Source organism: Leopardus geoffroyi, chromosome B1, assembly GCF_018350155.1.
Source record: "Leopardus geoffroyi isolate Oge1 chromosome B1, O.geoffroyi_Oge1_pat1.0, whole genome shotgun sequence".
Lineage (NCBI taxonomy): Eukaryota > Metazoa > Chordata > Mammalia > Carnivora > Felidae > Leopardus > Leopardus geoffroyi.
The window spans coordinates 164,420,298-164,436,471 of NC_059327.1; the positions used below are offsets into that span (position 1 = coordinate 164,420,298).

At 38.3% G+C, this 16,174-nt stretch overlaps 1 protein-coding gene across 3 annotated transcripts in view; it reads left to right on the plus strand.

The window, feature by feature from the left end:
- Nucleotides 1–16,174, plus strand: part of FRYL (FRY like transcription coactivator) — a 272,775-nt gene that overhangs the window by 27,663 nt on the left and 228,938 nt on the right. For 2 of the 3 annotated variants that reach the window (XM_045474132.1, XM_045474131.1), the window contains exon 2: nucleotides 11,094–11,272. The exons of the other annotated variant lie outside the window; for it this stretch is intronic. The gene's annotated coding sequence lies outside the window, so the exon portion shown is untranslated. The remainder of the gene's footprint in view (nucleotides 1–11,093; nucleotides 11,273–16,174) is intronic. 3 annotated transcript variants of the gene reach the window in all.

Consider the following 16,174-nt stretch of genomic DNA (forward strand, 5'->3'; position numbering starts at 1 on the left):
TCTTTTACATATTAACCTTGTATCCTTGAACCTTGTTATAATTGCTTATTAGTTACAGATGTGTGTGCGTGCGTGTGTTCTTTTGGGTTTTCACCTTAGATGATCGTGTTATCTGCAAACAAAGACAGTTTTATTTTTTTCCTTCCCAATCTGTATATCATTTCTTTTCTTTTCTTGTCTTATTGTATAGCTAGGACTTCAGTACAATGTTGAAAAGGAATGGTGAGAGTGGACATCTTGCCTTGTTCCTGATCTTATTGGGGAAACTTCTAGTTTTTCATCACACCATTAAGTATGATGTTAGCTGTAGTTTTTTTGTGGATGATCTTTATCAAGTTGAGGAAGTTGCCCTCTATTCCTATTTTATTGAGAGTTTTTATCAGGACTCGGTACTGGATTTTGTCAAATGCTTTTCCTGCAACTGTTGATGTGGTCATGTGATTTTCCTTTTTTAGCCTGTTAACATGATGGATTACATTAATTGATACTCAAATGTTGGACCATATTTGCATGTTCGGGATAAATCCCACGTTGTCATAGTGTGTAATTCCTTTTATACATTACTGCTAATATTTTGTTGATGATTTTTGCACTTATGTTAATGAGTGATATTAGTCTGTATAGTTTTCTTCCCTTGTAATGTCTTTGGTTTTGGTAATGCTGGCCTCATGGGATAAGTTAGGAAGTATTCCCTCTGCTTCTAATCTCTGACAGTTATTGTAGAGAATTGTTATAGTTTTTCCATAAATGCTTGGTAGAATTCACCAGTGAACACATTTGGGTCTGATGCTTTCAGTTTGGGAATACAAATTAAATTAATTATTGATTGAATTTGAAAAATAGATATAAGGCCATTCAGATTATCTATTCAAAGAATTAGTCCATTTCATCTAGGTTATTAAATTTATGGGCATATAGTTGTTCATAGTACTTTTTTATCTTTTAATGTTCATGGAATTTGTAATGATGTCCCTCTTTCATTTTTCATTAGTAATTTATGTTCTCTCTCCTGTTTTTCTTAGTCAGCTTTTGGTTTCATTGATTTTTCTCTAATGATTTCATGTTTTCAGTTTCATTGATTTCTGCTTTAATTCTTATTATTTCTTTCCTTCTGCTTCCTTTGAATTCAATTTGCTCTTCTTTTTCTAGTTTCCTAAGGTGGAAACTTAGATTGTTGATTTTATTTCATTTTACTTTATTTTATTTTATTTTATTTTATTTTTTATTATTTCTTATTTTTTTAATGTTTATTTTTGAAGGAGAGAGAGACAGAGCATGAGCCGGGCAGTGGCAGAGAGAGAGGGAGACACAGAATCCGAAGCAGGCTCCATCTAGCCTCTGAGCTGTCAGCACAGAGCCCGCCGTGGGGCTCGAACCCACAAACTGAAATCGTGACCTGAACCAAAGTTGGACGCTTAACCGACTGAGCCACTGGGCGTCCCTAGATTGTTGATTTTAGATCTTCTTTTCTAATATATATATTTACTACTACAAATTTCCATTTAAGCACTGCTTTTGCTGCATCCCACAAATTTTAAGTATTTTCATTCAGTTCAAAATATTTTAAAATTTCTTCTGAGATTTCTTTTTTGATCATGTATTATTTAAAAATGTGTTCTTAAATCTCCAAATACTTTGTGATTTGCCAGTTATCCTTCTGTCATTGACTTTTAGTTTAATTTCACTGTGAACTGAGAGTAGGCATTGTAGGATTTCTGTTCTTTTAAGTTTCTTAAGTTGTATTCTGTGGGCCAGAATGTAGTCTATTTTGGTGAATGTTCCATGTGAGCTTGAGAAGAGTGTTATTCTGCTCTTGCTGAATGAAGTGGTCTAGGGATGTCAATTATACCCAGCTGATTGATGGTGTTGTAGAGTTCAACTATGTCCTTATTGATTTTCTGCCTGTTAAATCTGTTCATTTCTGAAAGGAGTGTTGATATCTTCAACTATAATAGTAGATTCACTTATTTCTCCTTGCAGTTTTATCAGTTTTTGCCTCATGTATTTTGATGTTCGTTAGACATACACACACTGAAGATCGTTAGGTTTTGGAGCATTGACCCTTTTGTCATTACATAGTCGTCCTCTTTATCCTTGATAACTTTCCTTGCTTTTAAATCTGCTCTGTATGAAAGTAATATAGCTATTCCATTGTTCTTTTTATTAGTGTTTAGCATGGCATATCTTTCTCCATGCAGTTACTTTAATCCATATGTCTTTTTTTTTTTTTTTTTTTTTTTTCAACGTTTATTTATTTTTGGGACAGAGAGAGACAGAGCATGAACGGGGGAGGGGCAGAGAGAGAGGGAGACACAGAACCGGAAACAGTCTCCAGGCTCCGAGCCATCAGCCCAGAGCCCGACGTGGGGCTCAAACTCACGGACCGCGAGATCGTGACCTGGCTGAAGTCGGACGCTTAACCGACTGCGCCACCCAGGCGCCCCAATCCATATGTCTTTATATTTAAAGTGAGTTTCTTGTAGGCAATCTGCCTTGTTGTTTGCTCTTTTGGGCCAGTCTCTTTCTTTTAATTGGTGCATTTAGACAGTTGATGTTCAAATTGATTATTTCTGTTGTTGGATTAATAACTATCATATTTGTTACTGTTTCTGATTGTGACCTTGTTCTGCGTTCTCTGTTTTGTATTCTAATCTTTTTCTGCCTTTTATGGTTTTAAGTTGAGCATTTTATATAATTATGTTTTCTCTCCTTTCTTAGCATTTTTTTTATGTTTGTTTATTTTTGAGAGAGGGAGACAGACCATGAGCAGGGGAGGGGAGGAGAGCGAGAGGGAGACACAGAATCCAAAGCAGTCTCCAGTCTGCTGTGAGCACAGCAGACTGACGTGGGGCTCGAACGTGGAGCACAGCAGACTGACGTGGGGCCGTGAGCACAGAACCTGACATGGGGCTCGAACCCATGAACCATGAGATCATGACCTGCGCTAAAGTTGGACGCTTAACCGACTGAGCCACCCAGGCGCCCCGGTTGTAGTTCTTTAGTATGTATCCTGCTTGGTGGTCCCTGAGCTTCCTTGATCTGTAGTTTGGTATCTGACGTGAATTTGAAAAAATTCTCAGGCATTATTGTTTCAAATATTTCTTCTGTTCCTTTCTTTCTTCTTCTATTATACCTGTTATGTATATGTGCCATCTTTTGTAGTTGCCCTGCAGTTCTAGGATATTCTATTCTTTTTTTCCCCCAGTCTTTTTTGTTTCTTTTTTTAATTGATTCAACTAATTCTTTTTTTTTTTTTTTTAACTTAAAAAAATATTTTATTCACTTTTGAGCAGGGGAGGGGCAGAGAGAGAGGGGGACAGAGGATCTGAAGTGGGCTCGTGCTGATAGCAGTGAGCTCAATGTGGGGCTGGAACTCACAAACTGTGAGATCATGACCTGAGCTGAAGTTGGATGTTTAACTGACTGAGCCACACAGGTGCCCCCAGTCTTTTTTCTTTTTTCTTTTTAGTTTTCTAATCTATTTTTTTTTTGGGGGGGGGGTAGTTTCTATTGAGCTGTCTTCAAGTTCAGAGATTCTTTCCTCAGCCAATTTTAGGCTACTAGTAAACCAATTAAAGGCATTCTTCATTTCTGTTAGTGTTTTTGATCTCTAGTTGTTTCTTTTGGTTCTTAGAATTTCCATCTCTCTGCTTACATTGACCCTTTCTTTTTGCATGCTGTCTAATTTATCCATTAGAGCCCTGAAAATATATAAATCATAATTGTTTTGAATTGCCGGCCTGATAATTCCAACATTCCTGCCATATCCCAGTCTGATTCTGGTGTTTTCTCTGTCTCTTTGAACCGTGTGTGTGTGTGTGTGTGTGTGTGTGTGTGTGTGTGTGTGTTCTTTTAGTATGCATTGTAATTTTTTTTCTTCAGAGCTGGACATGATGTACTGATTTTGAGTAAATGGCTGTAAATAGACCTCCAGTAATGTGGTAAGGTGGGGGGAGAGAAGTGTTCTGTGGTTCTATGATGAGGTATCAGTGTGTTAGTGAGCCTGTGCCTCTGGACTGTGAATTTCACAAGTGCTTCTCAGTTTTCCCTTTACCCCCTTAGGTAGGAAAGGATGGCTAGAGTGGGCTGGCGTTGCGTATTTCCTTTCCCCCAGGTCAGTTAGGCTTTGGTTAAATAGTTTCTCCTAAAGACTGACCTTGTTAAGAAGAACAGAATGCTTTGGAATATTCTTAACCCCCACTCCCTCCCACTGAGAAGCATGAAGGGATTTTTCTCTGATATTCATTATGAGAACCAGGTCTAGCTCTTGGAGATAAAACTCATAAATAAAAGTGTAGAATTTCTCCTATGACTGGGTCTTCCTGGAGTTTTTAATCTCTCAAAGTTGTCCACACTGAACCTCCAGCAAATTGTCAGTTAAAGTTCAGGTTTTCTTACCCTGGCACTGATTTCCATGGAGGTTTCTGTTCCATAAGTTGTGACTCTGTATTTGTTTCTTCAATTCTGGGAATTCTGATTTGCCCTATGACCTCACTGTTCTCCTGCATCTAAGAAGAGTTATTGTTTTTTTCAGTTCATCTTTTTACTTTCTGTTAGGATGAAGTAGTGACTTCTAGAAGAATGATGGTATTATTACTGAGGTACAATGTTGGGGGCAGGTGAAGATTTAAGGAGATGTATAAAGAGTTGAGTTTGAGATCCTATTTGATGTCCAAATGGATGGTTGGATTTTTGAGCTTAGCGCTCAGGAGAGAGAGTGGGGTTAGAGACACCATCTATATGCTGACAAATCCCAAATTTGAATTTAAGGCCTTGAGACTAGATAAGGTCACTTAGAGGTAAATGCCAGTGGACAAGAAGGCCAACAACTGACCTTGGGCTCTTCAATGTTCTGAGCTGGGAAAGAGGTGGAGGAAGACCATCTCATAGGAGGAGGAAGAAAACCAGGAGTGTGGCATTTTGCAGTCCAGGCGAAGACAGTCTTTCAAAAAGGAGGGAGGGAAGTGCTGCTGTGGAGTCAACTGAGATGAGGCCTGATATTGACCTTTAGATTTCATGAGGCATGGAGGTCATTAGTGACATCAACAAACAGTCCTGTGGACTGGAAGGTAGAAAGCCTTGCAACGGATAGATGAGAAAAGAGGGTGAAGAGAAGCTAGTAAAATACTGTACAGAGACAACTGTGTGGGAGACTTTTAGTACAACAGGGAGCAGAGAGATGCTCTCGTCATGGACAGGGGTTTTGTGGTCAAGGGAGGTAGACGTTCTGATCATCAATTCCAGATGTGTGTGTATGTATGCATGGCTTTTCCCACACCACCAGGCAATTCTCAGACACCTGCTGTGTGGCCTACAATTCAACTCAGTTCCGACACTACTTGGACATATTAGCAGATCCTACAGTTGAAGGACCGAGTCCTACAACACCACGTCCCCATGTCCACTCCCGCCCCCACAGACACACTTCAGACACCAGTCCAGGTTGTCAACCTGGGTTTCTGACCTATTGGCTGTAGGTTAGAGGTTCCAGAAAATTCCTCCTCGGGTTCAATTCATTTGCTGGAGTGGCTCACAGAACTTGAAGAAGCATTTTATTTATTAGATTACTAGTTTATTATAAAAGGATACAGAGCTGGGACAGCCAGGTGGGAGAGCTGCACAGGGCAAGATATGGGGAGAGGGCCCAGACCTTCCCTGCCCTCAGAGTGTGCCACTGTCCCCTTGTCTGCACATATGCAACCCGGAAGCTCTCCAGACAGACCTCATCCTTTTGTGTGTTCATGGAGGTTTCATGACACAGGCATGTTGATTATATGTGTAGCCGTTGGTGATGGATGCATTCTCCAGTCTCCCCCCTGATGCCAGGTGAAGGGCAAGGTGACACTGAAAGTTCCAGCCCTCTAATCATATGGTTGCTTCTCCTGGCAATTGGTTCGGATCCTTAGGTGTGGCCCCCAAGTCACCTCATTAACAGCAAAAGACACCTTTAAGTCTCTCATCACTTAGGAAATTCTAAGGATTTTAGGGATCCTGTACCAGAAATGGGATGAAGACCAAATATGTATTTCTTAGTATAAATCACAGTCTCATGGGAGGCCTCTTTTTTTTTTTTCCTTCCCTTAAGGTAGAGATCATATAATATGTTTGTATGCTGATGGGCATGGTCCCTTGGGAATGTAGAAAAAAGATGTAGATTTTTGTCACCTTGAAACCGATATTCTTAGTTTTTTTTAAATATTTTTTCTTTTTCTTTTCTTTTTTGAGAGAGAGAGAGAAACAGAGCGTGAGCGGGGGAGGGGCAGGGAGAGAGGGAGACACGGAATCTAAAGCCAGCACAGAGCCCGACGTGGGGCTCGAACTCACCAACTGTGAGATCATGACCTGCACCGAAGTTGGTTCCTTAACCAACTAAACCACCCAGGTGCCCCAATTTTCAAATATTTTTGATAACTTTGATTTATTTATTTGAGGGAGAGCTGGAGCTCAAGCATGAACCGGGGAGGGGTAGAGAGCGAGGGAGAGAGAGAGAGAGAGAGAGAGAGAAAATCCCCAGCAGGCTCCACATTCTCAGCATAGATCCAGGCTCCCTGATACTCTCAGTTTTAAAAAGTAGCTTGGAGATGGATGGTGTTGGGTTGGAAGTTTTCTCCACCCTGCCCTCTTTTTAATTTACTTTTCTTTTTCTCTTTTTGGCTTGCTTAATTTCATTGTGTATCTTGATAGATTTTTATCTTTCACATTTCTGGTAAATGGTGATTATTAGGAAGTTGAACCAATTGTGTATAAAAAAAAAAATGTAAAAGACGTTTAGCGGGAATGTGTTTCCTAAGACCCATTGTTTACCACAAAAAGGAAACCACTGACTTCTTATTATATCAGCAAAGATAAAATTATTTTGTGAACACAGTACTTCTCTTATGAGTAAGAGTGCTCATATTGTGCTCAAAAGAAATTATTTTCTGCAAACAATAAATTAGTGGGAATTGTAGACTTTGTTATAAGTGGGGATTTATTTAGTCAGAGTCCTTAAAAATCAGATTTTGCTTCATAACATTTTATATTTTAATTGTGGATGTACTTGCTGTAATTTAAATTATGAAAAAATAGTTTAAGCAAGTTAAATGTTAGGTATTTAATTCATAATGTCTTGAAATGTAATAAAAGTCGTAACTAATTTGAGGGAGAAAATATAGCAATACAGGATGGTGGGAATATTTACTTTCATTCTGAAGCAGAAGGAAATCAAATTACTGTAAATATAGCTAATATTATAGGGAGAATATATTTAAGGTGTAAGTAGACTATCACAACCTTGTGATATCGCCCTTTCTATTGTAAACTCATGCTTAGTAGAAAAGTCCTCAGGTGAAGTTTGATGGAAACAATAAAACTTATAGAACATAAGAATGTTCTAACAGATTTGGGCTCACTGGAAAACAAGCCTGCTTGGACTTTTCATTTGGAATTTTATCCTCTACCCTGGCCTTCCAATGCCTTCCACCTCCCCTCCCTGCTGGGGGGTAAAAATCTCTAAATATATCTTTGGCAGTAATAAAGTCTCCTAATTTGTGAGTATCTAAAGAAATGTACCTATGGGGGCACCTGGGTGGCTCAGCCGGTTGAACATTTGACTTTGGCTTAGGTCATGATCTCACCGTTTGTGGGTTCGAGCCCCGCATCGGGCTCTGTGCTGACAGCTTAGAGCCTGGAGCCTGCTTCAGATTCTGTGTCTCCCCTCTCTCTCTGCCCCTCCCATGCGCATGCTCTCTCTCTCTCTCTCTGTCAATAATAAATAAACGTTAAGTAAATAAATAAATAAATAAATAACCCCTTAATGTATTTGCTTCATTACCATATTCTCCACCAGAGTATAAACTCAGTTGGTGGCTCAGTCAGTTAAGCATCCAACTTCAGCTCAGGTCATGATCTCGGAGTTCGTGGGTTTGAGCCCCGTGTTGGGTTCTGTGCTGACAGCTCAGAGCCTGGAGCCTGCTTCGGAATCTGTGTCTCCCTCTCTCTCTGCCCTTCTCCTGCTCGTGCTCTGTCACTTGGGCTCTCAAAAATAAACATTAAAAAAAAAAAGTGTACCTATGGACAAACATCTCAGAAAATCCAGAGATTGTAAAATGCTTAGTTAAACTATGTTGTATAACATACACAACTTTGTTATATAAATGTGACCCTTCGGCTAAAGTAGTGATTTTCAGTGTTTTTGGTCTACGCATAATTGGCACATAAGGAGATAAATAAATGGATATGTGGGTATATGTCAGGTAAGAACAAAATGGAAATAGGAAAGTAGCATAGGAGGCCTACCTAATACCGCATGGTCCCCTGGGCCCCCTTTTTGTCATTTACCAATCGGGAATAATAATAACACTACCTCCTCAGAGTTGTGTGGAGCAGAATGCCTGGTATCAGACTGGATTATCTGGTACCTGTTATTCTTCTTTTTCCTTTCTTTCTGTAATTTGAGTCTTCTAAATCTCTAGGGTATAGGGTATGTTTAAACCATGAGTTTAAACTAGAATCTGTTTAAACCACGTCCTTTCTGTGGTTTTGAAGTTCTTAATGAAAAATGATAACACTCATGAACCTTGAGCACATCATGCTTAGTAAAATAAGCCAGTCACAAAGAACAAATCCTGTGTGGTTCCGCTTGCGTGAGGTTCCCAGAGCAGTCAGACTCCTTGACAGAGAAAGGAGAAAGGAGAATGCTTGTTACCAGGGGCTGGGCGGGGAAGGGGGGGGGGGTAGGCGGGAGAATGGGGAGGTCGTGTTTAATGGGCACAAAGTTTCAGTTTTGCAAGATAGAAGGAGTTCTGGAGATGGGTGGTGGTGCTGTTTGCAAATAGTGTGAATGTACTTAATGCTGCTGACTGCACACTTAATGATTAAGATGGTAAATTATGTGTTATGTGTATTTTGCCACAATTTAAAAAAGATAATGAAACTATTGTCTTTTTGTAAGGCTTGCCCTCTTTCCCTATTTTTGGTGGATATTACTGAATAAAGTGAATCAAATTGTCCCCCCCTTTTTATTGAGGTATAACTGATATGTACCCCTGTATACATTTAAGGTATACATCATAATGACTTATGACATATATTGTAAAATGATTACGAATCAAGTTGGCTCTTGATTAAATAAAGAAATAATGGGTTGCTGCTCTTACATCATGAATCTGTATGAGATTCCCCGTAATTGAAACCTGTTGATGATCAGAAATTCTCATCATCATGACTTTCAAAGGTGTCAAACCTTAAACTGTTGCTTCTAGAGCCAAGAGTGTAGTATGGCTGGAAAACACAATTTTTTAATTTTGTATGTCAATTTAAAAAATATTTATTGGTTACTTTGTTGAGTATTCACAAAAAGCAGTATTCACAAAAGCAGTAACATTTGTTGAGTGATATATGTTGGCTCTTCTTAGTTTATACTTCATACCTACAATACTTGTAGTACCCTTTATAGTCTTTGTAAACTAGTCCTTGAAGGTGTGAGAGTTGAGAAATCCAATGCTCTGGTCGGATAAGTGATGTTTTGCTTTAAAAATGATTTTAGAGGTATTTCAGTGCATGGAAACAAAGGGTGGGCATTCCAGATGGAAAAAAGATGTGGGTGTAGGAATGGGATATGTTTGCACGGAGCAGAGTTCAGCTTGTCTGTAGTCTAGAGAATATTAGGGAGATGTGCTCGTAGTTTATTCTCTGCCATTAGGATCTTGACTTTGAGGCTAATTAATTTCTGAACTTTATTCTGTAGGAATTAGGAGTACCACTGTACTACCAAAGCAGAGAATTTTGTGATCCTAGCTGTGCACTTGGCAGCAATCTGAGGTTCATTGGAGTAGTGAGAGAGGGGAGGTCAGATACAAGTTAGAATGGGCACTTAGAATTCTTTCAAAGTCATTAGGAAGAGTATTTTAGTATTTAGTATTGGGTCAGAGTGCAAGTGACTGGAAACTGAGAGAAACAGTATACCCATTAGTCATTCCCCATCTTCCTCTCCCCCGCAGCCCTTCAACCACTAATCTGTTTTTTCTGTATGTAGATTTGTCTATTCTAGGCATTTCATATAAATAGAATCATGTAATATGTGGCCTTTTGTGACTAGCTTCTTTGACTTTGCATAGTTTTTAGGATTCATCTATGCTGTAGCATGTATCATTACTTCATTCCTTTTTGTGGCAGAAATATTCCATTGGTTGGGATCTATCACATTTTATTTATCCGTTTATCAGTTGATGACCATTGTCTTTTTTTTTCTTTAAATATGATACATAAAATACAAGCCTACCCTTTTTATCGTTATATTCAAGGAACATAAATTTACTCTGTCAAACTGCTATAAGAGTGGATGACCATTGTCTTGTTTCTGCCTTTTGGTTATTACAAATAACACTACTGTGAACACTTACGTTTTTATTTTTGCACGGATGTATTTTATCACTTGTTACATACCCAGGAGTCGAATTGCTGGATCATGTGTAACTTGGGTTGTTTTCAGTGTTTCACTTTTACAATCTCACAACAATCTTGCTGTATACTTTATGAGTGTACAAGTACGTGTGTAGGAGAATGTCCCAGAAAGAGGATTGTTGGGTCAAAGGATAAATTCATTCCTAACTTTGTAGATATTGACACCACCACCAAGAACAGAGGGTGCTTATTCGTTGGGGTACTTTGGGGGTACCTTTTGAAATAAAGGCCGTTCTGGGGTCATTACCCCAAGTCCTATAAGGTATATATCCTCAAGTACTGTGGAAGCACTCCTTTGATGATCCTCCTTGTTTCATTAAGAAACAGGTAATTGTGTTTAGATGGTAGGGAAATTTATAATGTATTTGACAAAGAAGTTATGGGTGGCAAAGAAATCTTTAATTTAGAACCTTTGGAAGACTAATTCTCATTTTCTTGTTTTCTCTCTCCAGATAGATTCTTTCCCTACGTAGTTAAGATACTTATATAAGTAAGTTCTTCTTGTGCAAGTTCTCAGTTATAAAAACTTAGCTTCAGTAATGATATTTGTTCTATAAAAACCACTAAAATGGGACACCTTTTGTTTTAAACATGGGTGCTACTAATAACCAGCCCGAGTATTTTCCTTTTCTCTATTTTTTATCTTCCAGCCTTGAACATTCCATATTCTGCTTCGTACATGGTGAATCACTACGGCTTTGCACTACTGTGCCCACTTGTGTGCCTATAAAGTACAACAAGCTCCAGGTCGAAAAAGCTTCTAGATGGATCCTTTCCAAAATTGGTGTCTTTTCTACAAACTCTGTGCCTCAACAACCCTTTCTAAGTGGTAAGGATACGTACTTTTTTTTAAAAGAATAATAGAAGTTTGTAAAAATAATTTTTGTGTGGATTGCCTTCCCCTCTATGATGCCTTCTCTTCTTATAATACCTGCCCTTTTTTTTTTTTTTTTTTTGCTAACTTAAAAAAATCACGTCTAAAAATAGCAGTAACATCAGGCTTTTGGAGGCTCAGAACATTCCTTCCATGAGATTCTAGGTCCAGGATTATATGTAACATTTATAGAGAATACATTAAAAATACGTAAATGTGTGTGAAGTCTGTACTCCGTGCATTCTCCATAATCCCTTATTGTAAGACTGAGGTAGTTTATCCTGTTACGGTCTTTTCCTGTCAGTTTAGGTGCTTTGAGTCCATCCGGTCAAGAACATCATCTTACTTCCCATTGATGTGTACATTATGTAGTGACACATTTTTGGAGATGATAAGAGGAGAGTGACGTCAACTCTTTTTTTTTTTTTTCCCCCCGGGCACTATGTGTGCCTTTTCGTGTTCTAACATTTTTTGGAAGCATGGATGCTAGTTAGCCGGCGTGTTTTTTGAACACCTCTGAGATTTCCTCAGTGCATTTTTGTTGGGGGGCAGAGGAGTAAAAGTGAGCAGAACCAGTTGCTGATATGGGAGACCTTTGAAAGAAAATCATTGAAGTAGGCTCATTTTGAGTGTCAGGTGACAAATATTTATCAAATGCCTGCTATCGAAGCATGAAAATATATAATGGCGTTTAGTGTTGTAGAGAAGTCAGTCACCAAATGGAAACCATGGCATTAAATGAGGATGCAAGGTCAAGAGGGTGAGTGAAGAATGGGGTACATTTTAGCCCTAGTTCTGATCATTAATTGTATGGTGTTCTTGAGTGCAGGTTAATTAGCCTTAGTAGACCTCAGTTTTCTCATCTATGAAATGAGCGAAATAAACTAAATGTTTTTTCAGGTTTTTTGGTATTTTCATACATCTAACACTTTATGATCATAATGAACAAATTGGTAGATTTTTTGGTTTTTTGAGGATACCTTTCTTCTGTAACCTATTTGATAGATTTTTAGACTATGTTCTTGGAAGTGTGGGGTTACAATAACGCCTTCACTAACACAACATTTTTCAGTTAATCATTTTGTTTGGAAGTTGAGGTCTTTCATTCTTTCTCTCCACATTTTTTATCCTTCTCTTCTATTGACCTCTAGAATTTTCCTTTATTTGACTCTGATGTTGTCTCTTTTATCATGTTGGTGGCTCTCCTCCTGCTTCCTTGATACGTCTAGCATCCATCATTTTCATCTTACTGATTTTCCAATATCACTACGTCTTAGACCAGAGCTCCCAATCCTGGGACCTTTACACATACAGTTACCTGTTGAAATAAGCTTGGGAGAAGGGTGCGATTCTTTGGCAGGGAGCTGAAACCGATTAGTTACCCAGCATTCGTTCATCAGGACTGGAATCCAAAAGTTCTGCCTGCTGCGCACACCCCATCACTCCGTACCTTAGACCTCACCATCGCCTGGAAGACTTCTAATTTCTGAGGCTTTGGCAAGCTTCCCGTCATGATCATAACCCTCTGGCACATCCCACTTCTTAAATCTGTTTTTAGTATTAATTTTGACTTGTAGTTTCTTGGCATTTGTTTTTGTTTTTGTTTTGTTTTCTTTAACCAGGTGGGCCGTTTCCTAGCCTCATTAGCTTTCCACTTACCCAAACTCCACGATCATTCTTACATCTTATGGTCTCTTGCCTTTTTAAAACTCTGAGGAACACGTCTTAATCAGTTCTCAAACCTAAGTTCGTTGGCCATATATATCCTTTTTCTAGGTGCTTGAAATAGTTGGGAAAGGGCACATAACTCAGTTTGTAAAAATCATTTGCTTGATCTCTGAACTGGTTCTTTTCAAAGTTGGCTTCTTACCCTTCTTTTGAAAGATCCCACACCTTGTCACAGTCCAGTTGCCTTTTTGGGGTGATCTAGCATACTTCCTGACCTTCTTCCATCAGATTTTTTTCTGTGTCCGAATAAGAAAGATTTTGCCTTATTTTTAATTTTTATTATGGAAAAAAAATTTTAACTTGTACAAAGTAAACAGGCTAGTGTAATGAACCCCTTTGTATTCATCACTCAGGTTTAATAATTATCAAATCATGGCCAAATTGTTTGTTTCTCTTCCATGGACTTCTTTCCCACTCTGTATTATTTTAAAGCAAATCCTAGACATCAGATAATTTGTTTATATTCCAGTATATATTCTTAAAGTAGATCTTCTTTTAAAAAATACAACCACAATACCATTATCATCTTTAAAAAAAAAAAAAAAAACAGCAACAATCCCAACGTAATAAAATGTGCAGTTCTTGGTAATTTTGATTCTTTCATACATTTCCAAAGCAGTTGAGCTGTTTGAATCAGGATCTAGATAAGCCCTCCCTTCATTGCAATTAGTTGATTTTTCTCCTAAGTTCCCCCTGCCTTGTGTCCTTAAAATTTTTGTTGAGCAAATTGGGTCTTTGGGCCGTAGATGTGGATGTTCCTGATTACATTCCTGTGAAGTGATTAAATGTACTCATCTGTCGGTGTGCGTGGCTGGCTTAGTCTGTGGAGCATGTAACTCTTGATCTTGGGTTTGTGAGTTCAAGCCCCGAGTTAGGTGTAGAGGTTACTTAAAAATGCAGTCTTAAAAAAAATAAGCATATTCCTCTGTCCTTTGTTTTTCTTGTTAATTGGCAGTTGGATCCGGAGATTTGCTCAGATTCAGGTTCAATTTCTTTTGGCAAGTGTCTGTCTGGTACACAAGTGTTTAGTCGTCTCTCTTAATGCTGATTAGTTGCCGTTTATGCTCAATGCTTTAGATGAGAGAATGCCAAATGTTCTCTGTAAGGGGCCAGATAGTGTATTTTTAGGCTTTGTGGGCCATCTGGTCTCCTCTGATACAATTACTATACTCTGCCCTTGTAGTGGGAAAGTAGCCATAGACAAAATGTGAATGAATGGCCATAGCTGTGTTCTGATAATACTTTATTTACAAAAACAGGCAGTGGGCTCCCTGCTTTAGGTCTATTAAATAATTAGGGGTTGCAAGACGTAACACTGTAACTTTACTGTTCATTTATTATGTGAAATCTTCTATAAAGGGAAACTGTTCCTCATGTACTATTTGTTACCTAGTAGTACAGTATGTATAGGAAAGCTTGGAGAAAAGCTTGATAGTTTCTTCTGATTTACCAATTTCAAAACAATGAGTTGGTTATATTAGCCTTCTCCAATAGTGATCAGTTAGGGTCGCCTCTTCTTCCCTAGACTCATTATGGACTCTTAGATTTAAACATACTGAATTTTGAAAAATTCATTGTCTTTTTTTTTTCTTTGCTGCTTAAATTATTTAATCTTGGACCAGTGGGAGCCTTTTAAAGTTGCTGAGTTATTTTGACATGACTCTAGTAGTTTGTGATAGCTTCTTTGATTATCTGGTATGACAAGGATTTCTAGGCACATCATGTACATTTCCTCCCTACACCTGATACCGCTGGACCCAAAAGGACCCCTGATTCCTTTACTGGGGAGTAGGATTTCAAGACTAAAATCTGGCCTCTAGAGGTTCTTATTTCTAATGGATTGACCATTGTCACTAGATCTTTTCAGTTGTCAAAATTAGGAAAAAAATTTTTTTAAGATTAAGAACCTCATGAGTTTATACTGATATTTCCAATTCTGTTTCAGCTCTATAAGATTTTTGCTCAGTCTTTTATTTTACATCTGTATCTTTTTTTCTTAGCTAAGAATTCTGGTTCTCAATGACACCAGGGATAATACTATCAGAACTGTGTGCCTCATGTGTCTCTGTGTTCCCATTGGTAATGTGTGAAAGTGCCTATTTGTCTATGCATAACCTCAGCAACAGAATATGTTGTCAAACTTTTGTTTTTTTACTGAATGGAATATCACTGTTATGTTAATTTCACTCATGCGTGAAATTGGATATCTTTAACTTTAAAAATTTCCTTATAGACATTTTATTTTATTTACTTTTTAAATGTTTATTTATTTTTGAGAGAGACAGAATTTGAGTGGGGGAGGGGCAGAGAGAGAGGGAGACACAGAATCTGAAGCAGGCTCCAGGCTCTGAGCTGTCACCACAGAGCCCAAGGCGGGCATTGAACTCACAAACTGGGAGATCATGACCTGAGCTGAAGTCGAACGCTTAACCCACTGAGCCACCCAGGAGCCCTATACACGTTTTAGAATCATTTAAATTAACAACAATTTTTTTTAAAGATAGTCTTATACCAAGTTTACCTTGAGGTACACATTGGGCTGAATATATTTTTATGTGGTTAGGAGGCATTTGCATTTTTCTTTACTGTTAACTGTCCATTTTTTTAAGCCTCGTGTTCTTCAGGTTTGTTGATATTTGCTATTTTATAAGCCCTTTACATATTAGGAATATAAACCTCTTGTCTGTTTTCTTCTTCCTCCCACTTAAATAGAGGTTTGTCTTATCTGCTCATAGCTTGCTTTATTTTGCTTCTCCTTTTCCAGTAATGTTACATTTATTCTTTTGGCTGAGTGATCATTCACTGGTGATTCTACAGCTCAGACCTAATTCACTATTTCTCCAACTCAATATTCCCCAGGTAGAATTCCACTTTATCCACAGATTTGATATTCCTGTGTTCCCTTTATTAGGTAATGGCATTATTATTTTCCCAGTCAAGAACTCAAAGTGGTCTCTTGTGGTATAGTTATTATTCAGCATGTGCTTGTTTGTTTTTTTTTTTTTAAAGAAATTTATTATTATTATTTTTTTACATTTATTTTTGAGAGACAGAGACAGAGCACAAATGGGAGAGGGGCAGGAGAGAAGGAGACACAGAATCCAAAGCAGGCTTCAGGCTCCCAGCTGT